Consider the following 26358-nt stretch of genomic DNA (forward strand, 5'->3'; position numbering starts at 1 on the left):
TCTTTTGTGAGGAGCATGGACCCAGAACTGATTGCTTCATCTTGATTAGTATCCCTTTGCTGCTCGCCCTTACCGTCATGTCTCTTTTTTTAAAAATTCTTCTTCCCATCGTGCTGCTTCTTCCCCTGCACCTCCTGTGTCCGTTTTGACTCTTCCCTCCCACTCCAATGCCCTCATTGTCTGTGATGCGTCTACTCAAACCTGTTGTCTCTGATGTTTCTTCCTTCTCTCCCCATTGTCCGTGTTGCCTCCTCCCTCCCTCCCTGCTGCCTCTTCACACCCATATCTGTGTTGCCTCACCCACCTATCTGCTACAAGAACTAAAGGGATATGACATGGCCAACACTGGCTGCGTCATAGTGCTGTTGCTTTTAGCTTTCTTCGTCATAACGCTTTTTCAAATAACTTTTATGGTGCTTTTCTAAAAAAAATAACTTTTACCCATGATGCTCAGCAGCCACGCTGCTCTACAACACGGCTAAAAGACATTCATAAAGCCAATAGCTCTCACATAGGCGAGACCTAGAGGTTTTGCCCATGCTCGTTTCGTGCTACTATTTCAATAATGTAACACAAAGTTTTATTCTATTCAGGCTAAAAGTTCACCCCTTTCAACGCCTCATTACAGCAATCCACACCTGAAAGGTGATCAATTACAGTTGTCTGATTTGGCTATGTTCCATGTGCGTTGCGATTTTGATGAATTTTCATCCATTTGAGCTCTTACCTTATTTATGTTAATATCTGCAAATTGTGTAACTGAGGTTGGATTATGTCAGTACCCTAGCAAATTCTTACACATGCGTCGAACACAACAGACACACAATCACATTTTTGCAGTGGCACTTGCAGCAAATATCTTTTGTCTCATACTATATCACTGAGGGGAGTCAACCAGCGTTTTTCTAGTAACTGAAAATAGCAACTTCCAGTGTTTAGAAACTGGCCCACAAAATCCGCAGGCACTGCCGTAATGCTGTGAAACTACATAGCACACATATTTGCCAGGTGTACACAGTGGCCTACGTGGAGGCACCTGCAGGGAGGCAGCTACTCTTGTTTACTGCAGGTGTCACAGAACATAATGCAAAGCTTGCGGTGCGTGCTGGTTAGCCGCACTGTGACTCACACAGGAAGCTGTGTGTCTGATCGCTTCGGGGCTAGGATGGGTGTTGCTCGACATCAGACTTTTGATAGGTGGACCGGTTCCAGCAGTTTTTTTTTTTTGCTTTTTGGGGTTTAATTCAGAAGTAATTTGTCTGGTTGCACCTAACGCGGGGGGCCTGGCTCTCATTTGCATCTTAAGTTACAAAGGTGGTTGAGACCTATGTGCTTTTTCTGCTGTGGGTTCAGAAGCGTGTGTGTTGCCATGTTTCCATATCTATAGACTGGAGGGTAGAACATAAGATATGTGGATATTGTTATTATGTGATTATCGCAGGTTTTTCTCCAAAAGTACCTTTATTTTCTTCCATTTTGAGTGTCCAGTTCTATCAGATCTCCTAGATCCAATACACTTAGACGCGAATGAATTTTAAGTACAATCTAGAGACCGTGTTAGTTGTCTCTAGCCTCATGTTTTTTCCAAAAAAAAACTGAAATAAAAATGCATACATATTTACATAAATAAGGTTTTACACTGTCCTCTTCACCCATCGTTCTATTCAAGTATCATTAACGTTTTGATTCTGCTCATAACACATACATCATGGGACAAGGTGTCAGCCCAATTCATTGTTCCCTATCTTGTGCAGTGATGAATGATATCTTGCCTGATAGTGTGCACAATTGCCTAAAAAGAAGTGCACTTCATTGTCAGGGGACGAGTGCATGTTGCCTGCTGGAACATAACTGTATTTTTACATTTTCTCTAGCTTTGTTCATGTTGCATATTCTGTGAACAATTAAAACAGAAACACATTGTTGTCTTGCCAAGGTCAGAGTTTTTGTCTTTGGCGATGCGTGTTTATATTCAGGTTGGGGGGAGGGGTTATATTATTTCCTGGGGACAGTGTTTATTTTTGTCTGTCTGCTGGGAGCTCAGATCACACACTTCTGTAAATACTCTATTACCTGCAGCACTGGTGGCAGTGGTCCTCCATTTAGAACAATATAATAAAATGCAATGACCCAGATTTACTATGATTTTGAGTCGGGGTTATGTCACTTTTGTGGAGCAGTCCTAACGCAAAATCATTTTTTGGCATTTACTAAGCCACACAAATTCACTTTGTGTGGCTTATTAAAAATAAAGTAACGCAGCGCATAGCGCTGCCGTGCCTTACTTTGTGTCATGTAGATATTATGTGGGTGGAGCATGGGAGTTCCCATGAATCCATCATTGTATCCCGGCGCAACGCCAAATTTACAAAGACTTGTAAACCTGGGTTTGTGCTAAAATGGTGTGCAACCCTGATGGAGGCATAACGAGGAGAAGTATTATTATTTCTCCTTGTTACTCTTTCTATGTGTGCTGCATTATGCAGCACACATAGAAAGAGGACTATGCCTATAAGGATTGTTTGTGTGTAGGAAAGTATCCCTTACCAGACAAAAACAATTGTGCCTTTAATGCAGGTACCCTGGGTGCATATGTTGGCGCTAGGCAGCACACAGTGTGCCAGTGCAAGAAGAGAGAATCTTTTTCAATATGGCACATTTCTGCTCTCTCCTTTTCATGAAACACAAGACAGCAAGTTCCCTTACTGCGCCATTGCCACGCTCAACAGCTACAGATAACCAAGACTTAATTTGCACAACTGTTGACCTAAGATGTTAATTCTAAGAAAAAAGGGCCTGATTTAGATTTTGATCAGTGTTTTTGCTCCGGACGCTATATTAGTGGATTTTCCTCTTTTGCCAAGGTCGCGGAGAAAACTCTACCGAACAGAGTTTTATGCCAAAGTGGCTAAAGTAAATCCTCCAAAGTAGCTTCATCCAATGTAGGAGCAGTCTCCTTGATGGGCACACCTCCAGTGTAAATTCCAATACTCGGACGGTAGAATTTCCATAATAAAATGTAGACACCTGAAAGGTATCCTAAAGTGGCTGGGTGTTGTTTGTGCCCCAATACATGGTCATCTTAATAACTGCGATGGGGTTGTTTCAGAGAATTTTTGAGACACTGCACTAACTTTTACATGATAGTCCACCTTTTTAGGTCGAGCGCGCAAGTGCTTTCCCCTGTTGTAAGAATTGTGGGCTTTTAACCATGCCCATCGCATGCCCATCACTTTCACTCGTACGTGGGCTTGCCTTTCAAAAATCCTTTGCTATCATTGGTAAATGCTTTCTGTTTGTCCTTGCTTGGGGCAGTTTTATTACCGCCTTGCAGACTGCCCCTGCTACATGGATAATTTCACGATTGCCCATACGTTTGACTGCAAGCATACTTCCTTTTCTTTTTGTGTCTCCCCTTCACGCTCATGGCGGCCATGGCGCTTCAAATCGGCTTGCTTATGTCAACTATTTTACTTTTTATTTTCAATTTAAGTGCCAAGAAAACTCCAGTTAAGAATTTACAATGCTAATAGATCTAACTAAGCAAACGTGAGACCCATTGCATTGCAAATGCTTGTTTCATTTGCAGTCTTTCATGTAGATAGCTCTTCTAGACATAGTGGCAGATCAGTCACTCTAAATAAGTAATGCATTCTCCACCATTTATGGCGGAGTTACCTTCGCACTTTGTTGGACTGAATGAAGAAGACTGATGAGTCTTCATCAGTATATGTTCAGCCATCTGGGAATACACAATATATTGGTACAGCACAGGAGGTACAGATAATAAACCATCTTCTTTTGGAAGAGTTACAATTAGAGCCTCCTCTAATTTAGGCTCGAAGATCATTGTAGAGGTGAAAACAAACATGCTGGAAAGTCTAAAACCATTTGCTATCTACACAATGCTTTATCTATTTGCATGTTACTCTAGATAGCACATGTATTTCAGATTACCTTTACTAAGGATATGTTTTTCAAATTACCATTATTTCAGCCTTGTAGTCTCTGAACATCTATTTGGCTTACATTTTTAAAATATATTTTCTTATTTTTTACTTTTTAAAGTATGCAATATTTAGTTTGTTCATTATTTTTGCCCAGTATTTTCTGTAATTAATTAATTGAATCCAAAAGGTATGATTTGTGGCAGGTAGTAACCTTGATTATTAGCTACTAAAAGTTTATCACATTTTCTATCATATCATTTTGCTTTTTTGCACCTTTATCTTTTGGATTATTCATGCTTAGAGGTGACATAAAATTCTATGAAAATATAGATTCTATTTTCTGATTGTGCACTGTACTTTATATAAAGTAGTGGATTTTGCACATGACCTATACTGTGATCAAGGAACAGTATGTTTGTCGAATCGTGTTGACAACGACACCAGTATGTATGACTCTTGTAAGAGCATTACCTAAGAACATAAAACAAAAGCTCAACTGTTACAGTGCATTAAAGTATGCTTTCATAATTTATGAGCTGTATTGCAGATTAGACAGTATGCATTCCTTGTTATACTGGAACTCGTTTTTATAAGGTTAGGTATTGCTGCTTTGCATAAACATGAAAAGCCTGATATTTAGGTTCGGCGTAAGACAACACATGTTGATTTTACTAAATTTATAGGTAGAGTATACTAACTGACATAGGGTTTCAGTCAACTCTCTTCATTCATTGGTCTACTTATATAACATTACCATTTTTCTTTGCTCACTACAACATGGAGCATGGGACAATGCGTCAGCCTGCTTCAGCCAATGGCTAACTTCACGGTGAGTTATGGCATTTTGCTCTTTCCCAAGGAGCTCTTCCGCACACTACATAGTTCTCTTCAATGCCAGGTACAACAATTGCACTCATAATGAGGGCTGACACCAGTACTTAAAGAAATGGACTAATTGAGGGGTGGGCAGTAATAGCATCTATCAAACAGCCACAGCTGCCAACTGCCCACTTCACATTTCCCCTTCCCAAATGAGTCATTTTGAGAACTACTTTGTTTTTGAAGGCCGAGTCTCAGCTGGAGCAGTCATCAGAAATACTTTTGCAAAGGCCCACGTGCCAAAAAACTGTTATATCCATAATGGCAGACACCCTGCCAAATTTAGGACAGGGTTTCTGACACTGCTTTACCTGCTCAGAATGACAGAATGGCGGCCCGGACATGAAGAAAAGAACAATACTTCCACAAACTGGGACACATTTAACAGCGAGTCGGAAACGTATTTAATAAAAAAAAGAAAACCCCACATTTTGTTTTTTCTTCTCTGAAAACCCCAAAACATGTTGACCTGTCCTTAAAGAGGATCTGGCATGGGGGGCTGACTAAGATTTAATAGTTTTGTCCACTGTACAGGCAAAAGCTTACCCTGACCAAATGTCATGGATCTTTAAGTGTGGCAGGAAAGACAACATAAGGGCTTTGGAGGCAGGGCATCCATCACTTTGCCAAACTGCCCTCGAAGAGATAAATGAGGCCAGTCGTCCTTTCCCAAAACAGATTAGGACTTCTTTGTCCGGGAATTCCCCCATTTAAAGCTTATTATCTTGTTTTCTTTTGTAAGTATGATGGTGTATCACTTATTGAGGTGATCTTTTGTTTTGAATATCTATGTTCACGAATTCAATAGAGCATCAAAATTTAAAAGAAAATGACCTCCAAATATATCTTCGGCAGCCCAACGAAGCCAAGCCTCAAAATATTGTGTATTTTATGTGTCTGCATTGCTATATCTTCAATTTGTTTTTAAAATGTATTTGCTCGCATGGCTTGACTCAAATGTTCTTATTCCTGGAACAAGAGCTGGTCAGTTCTGCATGTCTTCCTAAATACTCGGTAATCCTGTGGAACTGTTTGATCATCCTCAGGTGCCCAGGTTTCATGTAACACTTTAATGCTGTCACCATGCATCAAGGACTTGTTCCAGTGGAGCTTACAAAACACGGGGCAGGACCTGAAGAAAGGATGGTGCTTTAGGAACAGTGTGTTCCTTACACCCACATGAGCCGGCTGCTGCTATGTACTTATTTCACTTTTATATACTGTTGTATAACACGTGGGTGGTGCCGTCGCCTGTTGTAGCAGTGGTAACAAAATCATGACATTTACACAAGTGCAATAAAGTTTCCCTATGTCATTTCAAGGTTTTGACAGCCTGATGTATGGAGCATGGCAGACGGTAGACTTGTGGGCATGGTGACAATGTATTACAAGGGCTGTACATCAAAGAACAGTTATGACCAATCTAAGGTATTAAAGCAAAGTTTTGCGAACATTTTGTCTTCTCTTCAGCTTAAAGCTGGTTGATTTGCATGTCTGTGGCGAGCGCCCTCGGTCTCTCATCTGGATATAGTTAATAGTGCATGAAAATGATGTCCCCCTGAAGAAGAATTCAAAAGATGAATTGGGGGGCGATACAATACATTTGAATCAATGAATTGATATGCATGTTGGTGTAAACACAAATACAATTTTGGGCTTTTGGATGACTGACCAATAAAGGGCACGCCGTGACACACTATGATCCCAGAGTGTGCTTACATATAGCTTTTCCTGGGGTGGGAAGATGCTGTTATATTGGGCTTATAGTGGGCAGCCTGGCTTTCAATGCATGAGCATGTTGTGGAAAGGCTGGTGGTCCGTATGAAGTGGATGGTGTTTGGTATTATCCTGAGTAAACGTAGAGTGACTGTGTTTCAACTGTGTAGAGTAGACAGTTGTTGGCTAGGTGTGGGCTTTGGCGATTGCAAAGTATTTGATTAGCATGAGTCTCTTTATTTCTTTATTTGTAAATAGTACATACCACTATGCAAAATACTATAACAAAATTATCCAGACAGTACCTATCTTTGATTTGACAACAGTTTTAACTATAGAGTATGATGGGCCTTGAAACCGAAGCTAAAAACATATCATCAATAACACGTCAGACATCAATAGGTTCTAAACATTATTAAAAAATACAAATATAATAATGATTTCATCAGATATATCTAATAAAAACATTGTATCCCCATCCCTTCAGCCTTCTAATGTCATTTTTTTAAAGGTAAAAGGGCTTTAATTTGCGTTTATGTGAGACTTCCACTGCTGGGCAAAGATAAAGGTAAGATATTACCCCGCATAGACTACAATATACCTGTCTTTCAGATGCCAAACCGAACACGGCCTTCGAACAAATCTTTGTTGGAACACAGTGACATATTCAGAATGTGGAAACAATTTAATTCAAAATCCAATCAACAATTCAAATATAAAGTTAGGTAGCCTTGCAGATCTTGCTCTATAAAACTGAATTCTAGGTCCTGCCCCAATTTGCTCCAAAGTGCACGCTTTACATTCTGGAGTTCGGCAAGAGTGCATGTCCCCTGCTCACTCTCTCTTCAAACAACTCTCATGTTATTGTATGATGTACAGTGTGCATTTATCAGACACTGGCCTTTAGGTTCGACAGAAGACGCACACATGAACCAACACTCAACTCCATTTCCCATCCGCGGCTCTACAAACTGAAAGCCAAGTCTTCAGCATCTTGGAGGCAGACATATGCTTCATAGGCATCCTTTTCAAAACTAGCAAGGAATGTCCACAGGGTTGCTACCCCAGCTGAAAAGGCCCTGTATTCCGTTATCACCTGTTACAACAAGGCAATGGCAACAGAAAATGTCTTTAAGACCACCTTTCATGTGAGGATGCTCAAAGAAAAGGAAATGAGTTCCAGATTGGTGACAGCCATTTGAGTATTGCATAAAGCCTTGAACCTAATTTATTTATGCACAGGTAATCAGTGCAATGTGAACAAAGATGGATATGTCTTCTCCCAACGATGGATTTCCAGATAATGAGGCTCAGTTGCATTCTGCATCCTCTATAGTTCCTCACTTAAGTTAGCTGGAAATTCCAGATGAAGAAAACTTTCATAATCTAACAGGGTGGAGCTGCCACTGCGGCATCTTTCTGAGGGAAAATCGGTGTGGAAAAATGCCTGCAAACCGTTCATCTGAAAAACCCACGCCTGAACTGCAGCGTTACCTCAGCTGTATTCGAGAACAACAAATTCTCATTTTTTATGGGGGGAGATGAAATCAACCCTATTAATTTGTTAGACGGGGATGGAATGTGTCCCAGGCGATTGGTGGATGGAGATGGGAGCATATCTTTTGATTACACAAGGGAGCTGAAAACTCCTCCATTGATTGCTGGAAGAGGGTAGAATCTTTCCAATTGATTGTGTGAGAATTTGGATCACTCTATAACTGGCAGCAGGAAGGTGGAAACACCCCCATCAGTATTGACAAGGGGATAGAATCATCCTTCTTGTTTATGATCACTAATGAGCATTCCATAGATAACTAGGGTGTACTGTTTACAGCTGTTCAGATTCAGTCATTTGGGGCAGAAGATGCACTGGCTTTTGTCTGGTTTGTTGATTGTGGGCCCTGTGACTTCTTAGTTGTTGTCATGTTAGTTCAACTGGCCATTTACCGCATAAATGACAAAAACTAGTTTGCAACATTGACAAAAATGTATGTTGATAACCTAGTCAAGCTCCCAGTTTTAGTGTGTTTAAGAAATGTGTGTTTCTGTATGTGATTTAGAGTGATGAGAAATGATCAAGATCTACTGTAGAAAGCAAGTGTTAAGCAAACACGTTACCATTAAGACTGGTACAAGCAGACTCTTACATCGAGTGACTTATTCTCAAGTGATCACTGTGGTGTATCTTGGTGAACAGGAGGCTTGCCGCCTTGTACAATGGCCTTTCTATCTGTAATGTTAAAAGTGACACAAATGTTGAGGTTGGTTCCAGTAGCTCAGAGACAAGATTCACTATGTTTTGAGGAAGAGCTGTCAACGACTACAGTTGTGAGAAAATTAACCATGTAAGTTATTTAAGCTCCAGGTTACAAATCACTTTGTGGTGAGCTGCTTATGACTGCTGTTATTTGTATTTCTGTAATTTCAGTAGAGTTAATCACTCTTGTCATGAATTCACAGAGCATTCTAGATCAGGGCACCATTTCATGTGGATTTAGGAAGAAGAACTGGAGATACAGTCATATGAGTCCATTTGTTGTTTTGCTGGTGTTTGGCTGTGTGAGGTTGAAAGAGTTTGTATAGTGTTAAGATTCGAATTGTTTTTCACAAGTAAGAGTGAAAGTAAAATGAGTTTGGCCTGCGATGGTCGTTGTGGTGTTTTATGTGTATTGGTCGGTGTGTCATTAATGATTATTTTGTTAATATGTTATAAGCATTTCAAGTGCCTGAAGGCATGTGTGGGAGAGGGCCCTATCAGAGGAAGGGCATCAGTAACACCAGTTTAAGTACAAACTCATCAGATAGTTTGTGGCAAGTTTATTGAGATTCTTCAGTTGTTTTTTTATATAACGCGAACGCTACCCAAAGGGTTTGAAACAGTTTGCCTGAGCACTAGTTACGTTACAGAAGGTCACATTCATTTCCGTCATAATTGTGAGATGTTAGTAGGTTAGGTGGACGTAAGGTGCCGTAAAGGTGATTACTGCATAAGGCACACCACAACAGTCATAAACACATGATGGAGGAGAGGGGTGTCTTAAATTTGTTGCTTTGTCATAATTTGAACTTTCAGCAGACTCTCAGTATCGCAGCAAGTCCAGTAGCACATCATGGATGCCATGGCCTCAAATGCTAGAAAGGCTAATGGACCCCTTGTCCTCGGAGTCGACAGTAAATAACAGCCATAATCAGGGTGCAGTGTATCTCCCAACCAGGGTGTCACTGCATCACCTGCATTAATGGCACCTATGTGGCTTCACGTTCCTCACTCTACCACCCTTTCCGTCTCCTTCCTCTTTTCATCGCTCCATCCTTTCTGTCCTCCTTTCACCTCTATTCTTCTTATCACTTTCTTTCTCTCTCCCCGCCTCTCTCACATCCTTATCTCCTTCCTCCATTTTTCTCTCCCTGCACTGCTTAAACCCTCTCCTCTCTTTATTTTCCTCTTTTCCCTTGCCACAAATTCTTGTGTAATATCTCTTTTCTATGTACATTCTACTCTTCTCCTCTAACATTTACTTACTCTTCCGGTTCTCTTTATCGTCTCTTGCCCTTTCCCTGCCCGTATCTTGTCTTCGTTTCTCTCTCCATCTTCGGCTCTTTTCTACTGTTCTATCACTGTGCTGGAGATTTTAATCAAATATAAATGCATTAATTTACTAACCGCTATGAGAGAATTTTAGACCTAACTAAACACTGCAGTTAAATGAGAATTTTCCATTCTAAATCCTACATAACATGCACTTGATATGAAATGTTAATGGTGGCAAATTCCTAACTGCTATAGTTCATCTAATTCTTTTATTTTGACCTCAGTCATAGTAATTTGCAGAATATTCCATGACATACCTTTCCTATGCTTTATTATTATAAATGGGGTCTCTAGTTGGCAGTGGTTTGCACCCTGTCCAAGTGGGTTCCCGCACTCTAGTCAGGTTAAGGGATTCACACAGCTAAGATTACCCCTGCTCACCTCCTTGGTAGCTTGGCACGAGCAGTCAGGCTTATCTCAGAGGCAATGTGTAAAGTATTTGTACCCATACACATTAACACCGTGAAAACTCCACAAAAGTTGAAATGAGTCTTAATTTATGATTGTATCTTTTTAGCAAAAAGTACCTGGGATGTGTCAAAAACAGAGATGATGCGGGCTGCAGGGGAGGTGAGGTGCCAAAAAAGCAAATCGATGTGTCATTTTCTTACTGCGTAGGTGAGTTAAAGCATCAGTTCTTTCCTTGCAGGAGAGGCGATGCGTTGGTTCCTTATTGACGGGGCAGGTGATGCGTCGATTCTTTCCTCCCAGGAAAGGTGATGCGTTGCTGCAGCCTTGGTTCTTTACTGCAGGGTGGATGAAAAATGGATGCCCTGGGGACGAATCATAGAAAATCCAGAAGTACTGTGTTGATAGACCCCCTGGGAAACAAGCATTGTGTTCACTCTGCAGCCATGAGACAGGTGCTGCATCGATTCTCCAGCCACGGGGCAGGCACTGTGTAAATGTCTCTGCTGCAGCCCATCAGTGAGTGGATTTTCTCCTTCAGGTCAACAGTTTACTCTTCCAAGGGCCAGGGACTGGAGTTGGAACAACTTGGCAAGTCAGGACTCTCAGGTAGGTCCCCCACTTTGGCCACTTCTTCCCCTGTTGGTTCCGGGGCATCCCCCTCAGGTTCAGCTTACTCCGGGACAGTGGGAATTTCATGAGCGGGTTCCCCACGTCCCTTGCTCCTCCTCCTCCTGGCAGACATCTAGGTCACTGTTTCAGACTCCAGGTTCTTCTGCTCACCCTCTCCCGCGGCCATGGATCGGGTGGTCAAGCACGCCCACTCTGGCAATCCTATCGTCTCCAAGTGCGAACTGAGCTCCACATCCTTTAAGGCGGTATGCTCCAGGTCATTCCCCAGCAGACAGTCAACAGGCATGGATGGACTCTCAGCTACCCTCAAGGAACCTGAGACCTCCCCCCATTCAAAGGGAACCTGGGCTACAAAGCATTGGCGCTTACTGATGTCTACTGGCTACAACCTGGTGGATCACATTAGAGATTTCCTGCTTCTCAGACACCAGATGACAGCAGACAGTTGTCATACTGGATCCTGTGAGTCTCAGAGCCTTAACCCACCTACCGTTGATGGTTACCCAGTGCCTGTACCTTTTTAGTGTTGTCAGGCATGAGGGTTCTCTGGACCACCTAACACTCACTTAAAGAGACTGGGGTCAACTCAGCTAGATCCCCACCACTAACTGGTGCTAACTTCTCCCCAAATGCAACACTTGCCACCCCTAGGGTCTGCCCACTGGTGGGTTGCTGTGCCCCTTGGGACACTTGGGACTCCCCAGAAATGCCTTTCTGGACACAAGCAAAACACTTCAGAGGTACCTTTCCTGCAGGCTTTCCTGAAGGGAACCAACTTTTGTTTTTAAAAGGGGTTGAGAATCTTTACCCTGGGAACTGGTTTGGGGCCCTTTTGAGAGATCATCAGACTGAGACTGATTGTGAATCAAACTCAAAGTTGCAAAAAGAGAAAAATTAAACCAGTATGGTTGGGTGTAATGGACTGGGACATGGAAGTAGTTTACACCAATCACTGTATGTAAAGTACAAATACAAGTCCTATCCTCATCACTGATTACTGCTGATTACCGGTAACTTTACTTGGCAGTGGTTTGCACCCTGTCTAAGTAGGGACCCTCACTCTAATCAGGATAAGGGAGTAAACACAGCTAAGATAACACCTGCTCACCCCCTTGGTAGCTTGGCCCGAGCAGTCAGGCTTACCTCAGAGGCAATGTGTAAAGTATTTGTACCCACACACAGTAACAGAGTGAAAACACCACAAAAGTACCCCCATACCAGTTTAGGTTTAGCCAGTATTTATCTGAGTAAAACAAGACCAAAACAACTAAAATCCAACATACACAAGTAAAGATATCACTTCGTAAAAGGATGAAATAAGGCTTCATTCCATACGTATCAATAATTGTATCTTTTTAGCACAAAGTACCTGGGATGCGTCAAAAACTGACGATGTGGGCCGCAGGGAGGTGAGGTACCAAAGAGCAAAGTGATGAGTCGATTCCTTACTTCGCAAAGGAGGTGATGTGTTGATTCTTTACTCACAGGAGAGGCTGGTTCCTTATTAGCAGGGGAGATGATGCATCAATGCTTTCCTCGCAGGAAAGGCGATGCATTGATTTCCAGACACACAGCCTCAGTTCCTTATTGCGGTGTGGGGTGGATGAGAAATTGACACCCCGGGGACGATGCATGGAGAATCCAGGCGCACTGTGTTGATGGAGCTGTGGGAAAACAGGCACTGCATTGATTATCCAGCCATGGGACAGGCGTTGCGTCAATTTGTCTGATGTGGTGCGTCAATCCGTGGATTTTCTCCTTCAGGTCACCAGCTTACACTTCCAAGAGTACAGGGACTGAAGTTAGCACCATTTGGAAAGTCAGGACTCTCAGCAGAAGAGCCCAGACACTAGCAGCTGAAGTCTTTGATGTTCCTCAGACGTCTTAACAATAGGCAAGCTCACTTCAAGCCCTTGGAGAACCTTGGAAAGAAAGGTGTAGAATGAAAAGTTCAGTCCTTTCAATCCCAGGTCAGAAGCAGCAAGCAGCAGCCCAGCACAACAATGCAACAGGCAGAGAGGCAATCTGTCCTACAGCATCTATCTCTTCTTCCTAGCAGAATGTCCTCAGTCCAGAAGTGTTCTAACTTTTTGGGGTCAGAGGTCCAGTACTTATACCCATTTCTGCCTTTGAAGTAGGCAAACCTCAAAGAGAAGTCTTTGTAGTGCACAACCCTGCCTTTCCTGCCCTGGAACCAGACATACTCCCAGTGGGATGGAGACTGCTTTGTGTAAGGACAGGCACAGCTCTATTCAGGTGCAAGTGTCAGCTCCTCCCACCACTCTAGCCCAGGAAGACCCATCGGGATATGCAGGGCACATATCAGCTCCCTTTGTATGACTGTCTAGAGTGGATTCACAAACAGCCCAACTATCATCCTGACCCAGACATCTTTTCCACAGCCAGGCAGTGGTAGAGAATGGTTAAGCAAGAAAATGCTCACTTTCTAAAAGTGGCATTTTCAAACTTACAATTTAAAAAACAACTGCACCAAAATATTTATTTTTAAATTGTGAGTTCAGAGACCTCAAATTCCAAATCTCTATCTGCTCTCAATGGGAAATTACACTTAAAATAAATCTGAAGGCAATCCCCATGTTACCCTATGGGAGAAATAGTCCTTGAAATAATGAAAAATGAATTTAGCAGCATTTCACTATCGCACTATCAGGACATGTAAACCACACCAGTACATGTCCTACCTTTTAATTGCACTGCACCCTGCCCATGGGTCTGCCTTGGGCCTACTTTAGGAGTGACTTGCATATAGTCAAAGGAAAGGTTTGGGCCTGGCACTTGCCAATTCGAAATGGCAGTTTAGAACTGCACACACAGACCATACAATGGCTGGCATGGGACATATTTGCAGGCCTACTCATGTGGGTGGTACAACCAGTGCTGCAGGCCCACTAGTAGCATTTGATTTACAGGCCCTGGACACACCTGGTGCACTATACTAGAGACTTATTAGTAAATCAAATAGGTCAATCATGGATAAAACAATCACCAATACAATTTAGACAGAGAGGACTTGCTCTTTAGCACTGGTCGGCAGTGCTAAAGTGCCCAGAGTCTTAAAGCCAGCAAAAACGAAATTCAGCACAGGATCAAAAACAAGATGTCAGAATCCAAAACGTCAAGGGAAAACCACACCAAAAGCTAACAGGTCTAACATTCATGAATAGGCTTTTGATGAGTAGACGAGTAAGAATGGAATGATTAAACATGCTTTTGCCTAAAATGTACATGACTGTTCTTTCTTTCATAGATTGATAAAGATGGGAACATTACCTAATGTTGCGGTGTAATTGAAAATGTAGTTAAATGTATTGTGTGTTTCGAACGCTCTTTGTTAAAACTTACCATATCGATGGTAACTGTCCTGTTCACATGAAGACTCCACTCTCTCAATGGTTGGAAGAAAAATGTTATCTGCATGAATGTGAACGTTTTTATGATGTAAAAATGTATAAATGTATCTACTAGATACTTCTACTGCAGTAGAGACGGATGATTATTAGCAGAAAGCCCCATTCTAGAGGATAGAGCAGATTGGCTAGATAGACTCGCAGACACTTGATCCTTTTTGCCAGTGGTGTTTTCAGGAGGGAAAAGGGGCAGGGAGGCGCATGGAGGAGGGGGGAGAAAAAAAAGAAAATATAACAATTAAAAAACAGACTCACCTTTATTGCCACGCTGCGCCAATCCGTCTTCCGTCCTCAACTGCAGGAACAGGCTCCCAGCCTGTCCTGCGTCCAATCCTAACACTGCTTTCGTGCTCCTGGCAGTATGAAAGCAGCTATAGGATTGTCAGGAGTGCCAAGCCAGGGTGCTCCGAGGCAGAGTGAACGTCTCTGCCTGCTGTCTCCAACCCAGCAAAGCAGTGCCTGCATGGTCGGTTGGAAAGAGCCAAGTGCGCATGTGTATATGGCCGGCCCGAAATGGGCAGCCAAATAAAAATGCGCACTGATGGGGGGGGTGATGCTCCTCCGCCATAGCAGAGGAGCCGCCCCGGCTTTTTGGTATTATAGATGAGATCTTCTTGATAACGCTCTGATACCTTGATATTTCTATTCTGCCAAGCTTACAGAATTGCTGTACTTTATCATTTCTAATATTTTCACAACTGAATTGAGAACTCTGTGGGTTTTCAGCTAAATACACTTTCTTGAACAAAAAAATTAGATTAGATTCCTATGGGACATGCTTTAGGCTATGTTCTGTAATTTGCTTTGAATTTGATAATAAAGAGATTTATGAGCTAAACGCTAATAGAACTCTTAAAAATAAACACTAAACTCTTATCATTGACTCCTGAAAATAAATGTAATTGAGACTTGAAATATTGAAAGGTTTTGATGTGCAGCTTCTTCCCTTCTCACTTGTCTCGAAGCTTTTTCTGCTTGGGGGCTAGTGACTAGTGGAGATTGTTAAATAATATTTTTTCTAGGTGTTCGCTCTCCCAACAGACATCCTTACTCCAACCCCTTTCTCTTCCTTTCCCTTTTCCGCTATGTTTCCTTAGCCGTCTATCTTTCACTCTTCACTTCATTTCATAATTTTCTTCTCTGCTCCATTTCTCCCTTATTCTCTATTCTCTCCTTAATCCTTCCACCCTCCGCCTCCGTCCCAAGAGAAAACAGCGCCAGGTCCCAGGCAGACACTCTGTTTAAATCACTGAAACTGGGTGACCTGTAATCAAACTGCATCTGCACAGGGCAGGCCGGCTCCCTTCCCACCCCTAGGCTCTGATACCACTGCACAGGTTGCAACACCGATAGTCAAGTCTCTGAGCAAGTCACTCAAATATCAATGAAGAAGATCTGGATTGGAATGTGTGGGTTTGGGGTACAGTGCCGGTGGAAGTGATGTTCTAATGAGTCTGCACCCTGCATTTGACCCTTGCTGCTCCTCTCCCATCTGGCTTGTTTCATACTTTGCACTAAACAAAACATAAGTGGTATTTCAGTCCAACAAAATGACCTGCTCACAGTCTGTAGACATAATGATTCTTTTCATTTTAGAAACCTGGATTTGGTATTCATCCCAGCAGCCTAACAGAGTGTCTGGATTTTCTCCACCCCATGCAAAGATGGTGTTCACTCACACACAAGACTGCCTGTACTCAACAGCCTTATGTGTAGGCAGAGGCGTACTTTGAGAGGGGGTCTTTGGGATGTGATACTCCCCAAAATAATCACATTCTTGTCTTGGTAATTAGGTCTGGGGGTGCCTGAGTTGGGTCTGCTATGTCTTTGTCAGTTTTTCTTCTCATCCAGATTTCACTAAGAGATTTTAACATGTTCATTTTTTGTATCTGGAATTTAAATATATTGCGGCTCAGATTTACAAATATTTTGAACCGGGTTGTGTTACTTTTTTGATGCAGCCCCAGCACAAAGTCCTTTTTGTTCTTTACAAAAGGAGGCAAATGTCAATCATCTTAGTAAGAGTCTATCCAGTGCTTTAAGTGGGCCGCTACTGAGTACCGGCACGTTTTTATTTTGAGAGGGAGAGTACCTGCACTTTTCAAGATAAACGTAATACTTGTAATTGGGGAGTACCAGCACTTCTCAGAAGCAAGCAGGTACTCTGACACAGAGTACCGGCACCTCTATTTTTCCATTTCAAGCACTGAGTCTACCTGTCCACCAGACTCTAAATCAGCCCCAGAGGCCCACATAAAGCAAATCAGTACTGACCCTACTCTTCGTGGGAACAGTCCATTTCGAACCTTGGTCACCTCATACATTCACTCTGTGGCCCACTGCTATTTTAGTTGGGAATTTTGAGATTCACACTCCTGAATCTCAATGACTAAGTACACGCCTGTGTGTAGAGTTGGCCACTTTATAAGATATTTGAAAGCCCCTGTTAGCCTTTTGTTTTCTGCTGCCATCTTGTAGTCAAAAGGAACAACTGTTGTTCAGGAAGGCGAAAATAACCTGGCCATGCCTATTTGTCATGGAGGATACAAATACCATCCTGAAATGGGCAAAATCTAAGACTTTCCATTCACAGAATCCTCATTTGTGAGTGTTCTTAGTTGCATCCAGCTACAGGGGCATAACTACCACTAGTTCAACAGGTGCATTGGCACCCAGGCTTCAGAGGGGCACACTGAACCCTAATTATAGCTTTTATTTTACAATATAACTAAATGGATAGTGCCCATTCCCTTTGCTTGCATTAATTCCCATAACCACCTTGCCATGTCACTCTCCAGCTAACCTCTATACAGTACAAGCTGGTTGTTCCTGGAGTGGTCTAGGCTCAGAACCCTCATCCTCTGTCACTTGTCAGAGCATGTGTGAGGCTCGTGGGTAGGCGTGATGAGGTAGCCCAGTCTGTTGCTGAGGCAGAGGCGCAGTAGCCTCCACTAGGCCCTTAAATGCTCCACTGGGCACAGCCTCCCGTCACTCATCAGAGCCTGCATGAGGCTTCCCACACAGTCATGGTGATAGGTCCCAGTCAGGTGCTGAGGCAGAGACTTACTACCCTTCCCTAGGCGCACCCAGCACATTCCCTTGTCACTCATCAGCGCATGTGTGAGGCTCATGGGTAGGCAATCTAAGCTCCACAGAGGGATAACGGAGCAAGATTATGGTCACAGCGCTCTGCCATTGCTTCTCTCTGGCTGTGGAAAGTATATAATCACCCACGTTCAGCATAGCGCTTACTTCTGGCAGCGAGTTCCTACGTGCTATCATTTTTTTCGGTAAGAGGAAACTGAAGCATAGGACACTCATTCCTTCCTGTTCCACTCCCTATCCTCAGTCATTTCTTCTGTCTCCTATTTTCACCAGTGTTTTGAGGCAGCCCAGAAGTGACGTTTCGCCTCATACAAGCAATGAGATGATGTGATCTCATGCATCAGCACAACGTGACACGCAAAATAACAATTTTAAAATTTACTGCCAAGGACAGACTCTGAGACACGTTTTTAATCTCTAAATTAATTTTGGTTGATCTTGTGTTAATGAACTTTCAAAAAGCTTTTGTTCAACTTTTGAGCAATGACTAAAAACGATCTCCTGCCAGACTTCACCTGTGTAAATCTGGTAACAGCCATCTACGATTGAAATGTTGACATCAGTGTTCACAAAGGGACACGTGGGGCGCTAATCCGGTGATGTTGGTAAAGCTGCGCAGTGACCAAAATAAATAGTTACTCAGTTTCGGTCATCTTTTGCTCTACACAACATCCCTTTGATGTTCTAAAAAGAGGCGACCTCTCTTCAGTGAGAACTTGGCCCACACTCTGAATGACAAAGTAACCAGCAATGAACCGCATCAGCTGCTCCAGAGATTGGAATGAGTAACCGCTTAAACGTGGGCACTTGTCAGGCACTGTGATCAGCGGGTTTTAGGGGCTTCTGCTTTTCTCTGCAGATGGTCTTTCGGGGAGGTGCGTTGAGACATGAAATGGGACGAATTTACCGCCACCCTCCCAGGAAACAAGAACCTCCAACAAGGCTATTATTACCTGGACAAGTAATGTCTCCATCTCTAAAGCCGACATCTTGAGCTGCTATTGTTCTGGAAGGAGTGGATGTGTCTGCAGTGCAGAGGCCTCCCCACCTTCCAGGAAGCAGACAGTGAACACGATACCTGCAGCTGCTCAGAACATTAATCACTGCTGGTCTCTTGCTTTACCCCTCAAGTGTCCACCTTCATGCAGCAGAAGAGACAGAAAGGGCCCCTGTCCCGCCTGATGGATGTGTTTCGGAGGGATCTGAACATCTGCTTTGGTCTTCAGATGGCTTCTGCGTCTGCTCGTTCAAAGGCTTGTGGCGAATCAGTGTTCCTGAGAAATCCTGTATAAAATAGCAATTTCTGGCTTAAGTCCGGTTCATTTTCCCTCCCTGCCTTTATTTCTCTCCCTGCAGTGATGGACGGTATGAGGATGGAGGGCATCGCAGCGGCAACACAACAATACTCCCTACCATGGCACACCATGCACGACGAAACAACAGAACAAATGAAGACAGGGCTCCAAATATACATCCAACAATACCCATATATAGCATATATATACATATATTAATGGTCACTTAGGGAACCTAAAGACACTACTGCCTTAAACCACCTTACGCACATATATATATATATATACTTCTGCTGGGCAATAAGCAGGCCTACCATCATAGAAGAGCACCAAGCGCTTTGGTACGGCTCTCTGGCCTCACCCATTAAACACCAAGGAAAATCGCACCAATTCATTGCGGTTGGGACATTCCGGTTCGCACTAGTGACAGCTCATACTCACAAGCCAAATCAAACTCTGGTCTGCCATGGAAACCTCAGAACTGTCTGGAGAGTCCCTGCCAGGCTACTGAAAGGGCTTTAATGCCATGCCAACGAGAGAGTACACCCTATACAAATGTCAATAACATAGAATGTGTGCATGTATGTATGTATCGATAATTTATACAGTGTGATCTAGAAGGGTAGCGTCTGTGTGAGGCAATGCAGGAGGAATTATCAGTTGGAAATGTTAACGTTTGAATTACAGTTCAAGTACATTTCACTTAGTTACAAGTATGATACATTTGACACAATTTACAGTTTTTTGGTGCAGGGAAATTAGGAGATTTGCCCATAATCACACAGTTTTCAGTGAAGAGCCTGAGCCGGGATTTCTGCATTCCAAAATCAGTAATTTAGGCAGTAGATTACTTCTCCTCCGTCCTAGCTAGGAAAGTGATTGACTTGGCCATTTTCGGGTGCTGAGTAGCTTGTCAAGTTCCTACATGGATCCTACCTGCCACATTCAGCAGGCAAATCCTATTTTTGTTTGCCCTATGTGTGGCTCATTGGAAAATACTAGTGCTTTAAAAAAAAAACTTTTGGGGGATAATTAGTGCTTTAGCACCATTATGTCAAAGAGTTTGCTTATAGGTGGTATAACTGGCACTTTGGGGACACTAAGGTGCCATATGTTTTAACACTACTAGAAAGACTGGGTTGGGCAAGCAGATCGAATTATCCCTTGCTACATATGCCAGGGCAAAAACAGTGCCCCTGGCAAAGCATCTAGTCGCATCTCGATGTAGCTTAGTTAAAACATGCTGTGCTGATTCACACACTGCAAATAAATTGTGCATTCTAATCACCTACATTCCAATACATGTCATAGGGAGGCGTGGCTAGGGGCTGCCACGTCACTGACCCTCTGACGGCGCAGGTCCCAAGCAGGAAGTTGTTGTTTTGGTTTTACGCCCGTCCAGTTTCTCTTCCCTGCTTCCGCTTGTGTACCTCTTCATATGTGTGCAGCAGTGCATGTACTTGACACTTAACAGTCAAGTGCAAAACAGTACAATCTTAACAGGCCCAGAATACCTTGTTTAGGTCTGGTCTATGCACAGCATCAGCTGTCTCACAAGGCTTATGACCATGGTGCAAGTGTGTCTGCGTTGGTACTGGGCAGCTCATGATGTCCCAGCCCAAGGAGGGAGTAGATATGGCATATATATGCTATATATAGCATATTGCTGCTCTCTCCCTTTTGCACAAATCAGTGCAGTAAGCTACCTGGTTCTTTTGTGTTGCATGAAACAGCAGTAAACCTGGCCCTCAGTAACTCTGGCGTTTGTCAGCAGGCTCCTAAAGAGAACTTTTCAACCCAGTATAATCCTTTTTATTTCAACAAATTAAGCGCTGTTACTTGACAATGTATGTTTACAAACGCCGTTGACTGAGTTGTGGGGAAGGGGAGATGGAAGCCAGAGTAACTGGTGCCTATGTGAGTCACCTTTTTGAGGTATGCAGCGGAGGGTGGCAGTAGACTAGAAAGGGTGAGTGAGATGACACTAGATGCATAACCTCTTTTAAGTGTGGGACTGCTCTCATGTTCTAAAAAAAGTTTATAGAGGTAGATTTTTTCCATTCCACATCCAGTCAGCATTCATTCACAATTACCTATCTATTGGCCCTTTGCCCCTTTAATAATTCACCATGAAGTCACCATTTATTATTCATGTACTTACCATTCACTGCCCACCGTCTGTTTGCCACCAGTCACCATCCCTTTACCATACGTAATGTATCCACAATTCATCCTTCTCTCATGGACCGTTCAGTCACTTTCCAATCACCAGGCACCATCCACTCACTATTCTCCACTTACTTATCATTAGGTATTTGTTCCCCATTCATTATTCATTTACTCTTCACCTTTCATTTATCCATGCTATTTATTCACCATAAATCTAACATAAATGTACCACTCATTCGACCACTCAAAAGGTCACAATATATTCATTATCCACATTCAACCACATACCATCCACTATTTATGCATTCCCAATCCACCATCCACTTGCTCACCCCATATTCATTCATTACAAGACCATGAACATTTATCATCCATCCACCATTCATCCATTTGGCCATCCGTTCTCAATCCACAGAAGGCCTTGTGATCTTGTCATATTGTCTACCCAATTGGCAGTAATCTAATACTTGAACTCAGAGATGCTCAAGGACAAGGGAAGTTTTCATGTATGCTGTCTTTGTTGTAATTTTCTAAAAACGAGGGAAGGTTTCTCTGCTGAAGCACATTCTACACCTGCTATTTGGGGAAAAGTTGCACTGTTGTAGCTGTCACATTTGTACGGTAGGCTTGCACTACTGACGGTGTTGTAACCGTCATGTGTATGTAAGGAAGGCTTTCACCACTGGAACACATTGTGGATCTGTGATGGTCCTGTGATGGCCCCTTTGCACTGTTGCTGATGTTGTTGCAGTCTATGCCACTCTGTTTCTGTATCAGGGAAACTTGCACTACTGTTGCTCATGCCGTGCCTATGTTATGTGCATTAGTGAAAAGAACAGATGATGGACGGAATGCTAAATAAATCAAACACTCATCCACCTTCACAGATCTGGGTTAAACCTATATTTTATTTGCCAGCCATGCCATTCCAATTTTCCAATTTGGACCCAGCCATATGCAAATAAGTCTTGACCCTGCTCCCATGGGAACAGTCCAGTATGATCTGCCAGGCCAGGTCCTCCCTAGACTGGAAACAAGCATCTTAGATCGGTGACTAAGGTGGATGTCTGATTTGTTCAGTGTTCAGTCCATCATCTGGTCTTTTTGTTTTTGTCATCCTAAGTGGGAAGGGTATGCCCTGTGGGTCCTGTGCTCACAATAGCACTGGATTCAAGCTAGCCTGGCTGATGAGTAGGTGATACCCTGAAACTGGTCCCAGGATGCCTGTGCCTAAGGGGATTAGGGTTTCCATAGTTGTTTGAGGTACTCTGGTTCAATGAGCCTAATATGTGATGGAGATAGAATAGAATGCATCCCTTGTTCGAAACGAAGACAATTTAATGTATATTTCACCGTGTATAAACCCATAAAGTAAGGCAAGCAGCCAAATTTTGCACCAGATGAACCATATTTAACTGGTATTTTGGGGAGCCTAAGAGGTATAAAATTGAGTCGGAAAAAATCCTCTACATGACACTAGAAAACCTTCATCCCTGCTTTGAGTGCCCCGTAATGGGAACTGTAAGTTTTTGACTTTTTGCCTCACCACACATGGCAATCGTGCACGTGTGCTGAAGGCTCCCTGTCACACATTATGGGACCCAGATTGAGGCTCTGTGGTGTTTTGGGGTAATGGATGTACCTTGCTGGAAAAAACGCTGCCTTGAAAAGGAAGTCTGCTGAGGCAGGGTGTGTGCAGGGCAGCCTGCTGTAGCTTGTGGAAGGTTTTGCATTGCCAGGGTGGGTGGTGAGGCCTTGTGACATGTTACCCCTTCAGTGTGACCTAATATTACAGTGCTTGTGATGGCATGTCACTCAAGTAGATTGCATCTTGTACCCCATCCTTCCCTACGACAGAATGAAGCAACATTGATTATATGGTGCCTCATCAACCATAACTTCACAAAAGGCCAAAGCACCTAGAGAAGAGGGCTTCTACCATAAGACTGCACTCCACATTGGTGGATCTCCCTGACCTCCGTTGGATCACTGCTTTGACCCAGGGTGAGCGGGTGAGCTCTTCACTTTGTTTAGGAGGTGAGTTTTGTGTTGGCCCAGCAGAAGACTCAACTGCGAAGCACCATCGGACAACTAGCAGCCCTAGCAGTGCATGTTCTGTGCTCGTACTGTCCCACCACCTCAGCCAGTGCACGCACCTTCTCATTCAACTAAAGGGCTGAGATAACAGCGATGTTGGCTGAGTCAGGGTAAGTTAGTAAGAGTGTGCCTGGTTATCCATGCAGGACTGCACACTACTGGGAGCTGTGTTGCCCAAGCTCTCTGACAGTCAAAATGGGCGTACCCGTGAACAACTGACCAAGGTACAGTGGATGAGAATGTCAGTACATGGAGGATTGTGAACGCTGCTTCTTGGCAACTATCCAAAATTGACTTTGGGATGGAGTGTGCAGGAATCTGAAATGGTACCCAAAGAAGAAGGACACACGCTTTCTTTCCTGATGGTCAATAAACCTGTATCTTGACCTGGGAAGAAAACAAAATATGTGTCGACTGATTCCGCCCCCCATGTAATGTGATTGACATCAGGACACCTGAGCCCCAGTATTCCATGCTCTTCATTTTTATTTACAGTATAATATTATTGGTAGAAGTAAAATATTTTCTCTTATAAGTAAAAGCAATCGCTGGATTGATTACCTCTAGTTACAAGTTTCTCTGAGTTCTGAGATTTCACCAAGCACCATCTACCTGAGTAAGCCTTAAATTGCTCAGCTTTGCTGCCCTGAGGATCCAGTGCTCAGTTTGGGGCTCCGCAGCCCCAAAATACCACAAGTAAAATGATTTGATTATTGCATTCTGAGCCCATTAAGTCCTGTCTTCCCTAGGACTCTCAAAAAATGATTACATGCACCTTAGAGAGTGGGACTATTAGAGACATTCACGCTTATACCCTTAGGTAATGAAGTTTCTTGGAGAATTGAGGTATCGGTTTTTAAAATGAAAACTGATATTGGGTTTCAAGGCCCTGGAACTTTCCTACCATAGCGTACTGTGGACTGGGGTTCGATCTCCACATCTAACCCAAAAGTGCTTAGGTGGCTGCTTCACTACAGCGGCAGTGCCCTTGCCCCACGAGTGCTTGAACTTGCGTTTAGGCCGCGATGTGGGTCATGTGGAGGATGGCAACACTAAATGGCTCCATCAAAAAACACATAAGAACAAAGCCAATGCAACCGGATATGGGCAAGCCAGGAAGAATATCAGCAGTGAAGGAGATAGGTGGTTGTGAGGACCCCTGGAAAAACCCAATAACTGATCGGCAGACAATTACATGAAAAAAGAGTTAAAGTTATAACCTGGAAGCAGTCACCACTGAAGTTTAACAATTTAGTTAAGAACAGTCGTTTTCTAACGCTACCCAGCGAATACAATGCTTTATTTATTGCTCTTCTCCTTGTGTTTTGTATTTATTAAATGCTATTCTGTTGTATATGCGGTTAAGAATTTAGGCCCAGATTTATACTCTGTTTGCACCGAATTTGCGTCATTTTTTTTACGCAAATTTGGCGCAAATCTAACTCCATATATGTTTTGGAGTTAGTGAAATTTTTGCTTGCGGGAAACTACCTTGTGTCAATAAGATGCAAGGTAGGCGTTCCTGTGCAAGAAATGCCGATACGGCCTTACCGCCATATTTAACCCGTGCTGAAATCATGCACGGGGAAGGGGGCCGGAAATAATGGTGCTAAGCTTGCTTAGCACCATTATTTAACGCCTGGGTCACGGCAGGGGTTAGGGGACCTGTGGGACTATTTCCATGGTCAGAGTCCATAGTATGGGCCCAAATGCCGTTTTCTAGCCCCAGGGACACCTCCAACCACACCAGAGGGACACTAGAGGACAACAGACCCCATCCCAGGTAAGTAGGGTAAGTACAAGTAAGTAATTTCATTTTTTTTTTAAGTGCCATAGGCGGGCCTAACTTGGACCCCCCTACATGGCACTGGGCCCAATGGCCATGCTCAGGGGACATATGTCCCCTGGGCTTAGCCATTGGGGTGGTGGGCAGACTCCTATCTTTACTAAGACAGGAGTCATGTCTATGGGTGTTGTACGTCAAAAAAAGACGCTAGTCTCGTGAGAGGCATTTTTATGCCTCTAACCAGACTAGCATCATCCTTTGATGCACAATCTCCTGTTCCCCCTACGCCTTCCCCACCCGGCTAGAGTCCTTTGTTATGACGCTAGGCGGGCCTTACTGACAGCTACCGTCAGTCCATACATATGACGGCCGGCCATCGTCTTGGAATGGTGCTAGCTGTTGGTAAACTTTTTCATGCAAAACTGCGTTAGCGCAGTTTTGCGTGAAAAAGTATAAATCTGGGCCTTACTGTTTTGGCCTGCTGTAGTTCTTGGAGTGAAGCCAACTCTGTGGATCCACAATGGCCAGAATGTTCTGGCTTGAAACATATCAACTTCAAAGGTCTGTCCAGGGTGCAGCTAATGTCTTGGCTCAAATGACAACCTTCCAGCAGGTGGCTTTCCTTCAAGGCCAGACTGACTGTTCTGAAGACGGGGTGTCCGAGTTGGGTTGAGTGGACAGATGGCTTCATTTTTGGGGCTGATTGGCTGAGGACCTTCGAGTTTTCATTGCTGAAAGCAGCATGGGTGAGGCGAGGGGCATCTCATAATATATTGTTTTGCAGAAACAATACTCCTCGGTAGAGAAAGGGGAACCTGAAGAATTTGAAGAATAAATGTGTTTCTGGTTAGTTAAGCTGTAAAACTTGTTCGTTCTGCTTGTGGCAGTATGGGTGTGGCATTAGAATGCTTCAGGACTGCTTTTGGTTCAGAATCCAGCCCTGCAGCCCTATTGACATAATTCTATGAGCCTGATCACAATTTTGCTGTATTTTGTGCGTGCTAATTTGTGATAGTCTTGAGTGCGTAAATTAGTGTGTATGCTACTTACGCCTGATTACGAGTTTGATAGACTGAAATGGGGAGTGACACATAAAAACACATTGTTCGCAAACAGTCAATGTACATTATTTGTTCCTGTAATGTGCAGCAAGTTTTATCTGCTGCATATTTTAGGAATAAATACTATTACCCACAATGACGTGTGCCCAGACTACAACCTAGTAATTTCTATATTCAAACTGTAGAGCAGGGGTCTCCAACCTTTACAGTAAAAAGAGCTAGTGATGTTCAATGAAAAT

This window comes from Pleurodeles waltl, chromosome 9 (genome assembly GCF_031143425.1).
Source record: "Pleurodeles waltl isolate 20211129_DDA chromosome 9, aPleWal1.hap1.20221129, whole genome shotgun sequence".
Lineage (NCBI taxonomy): Eukaryota > Metazoa > Chordata > Amphibia > Caudata > Salamandridae > Pleurodeles > Pleurodeles waltl.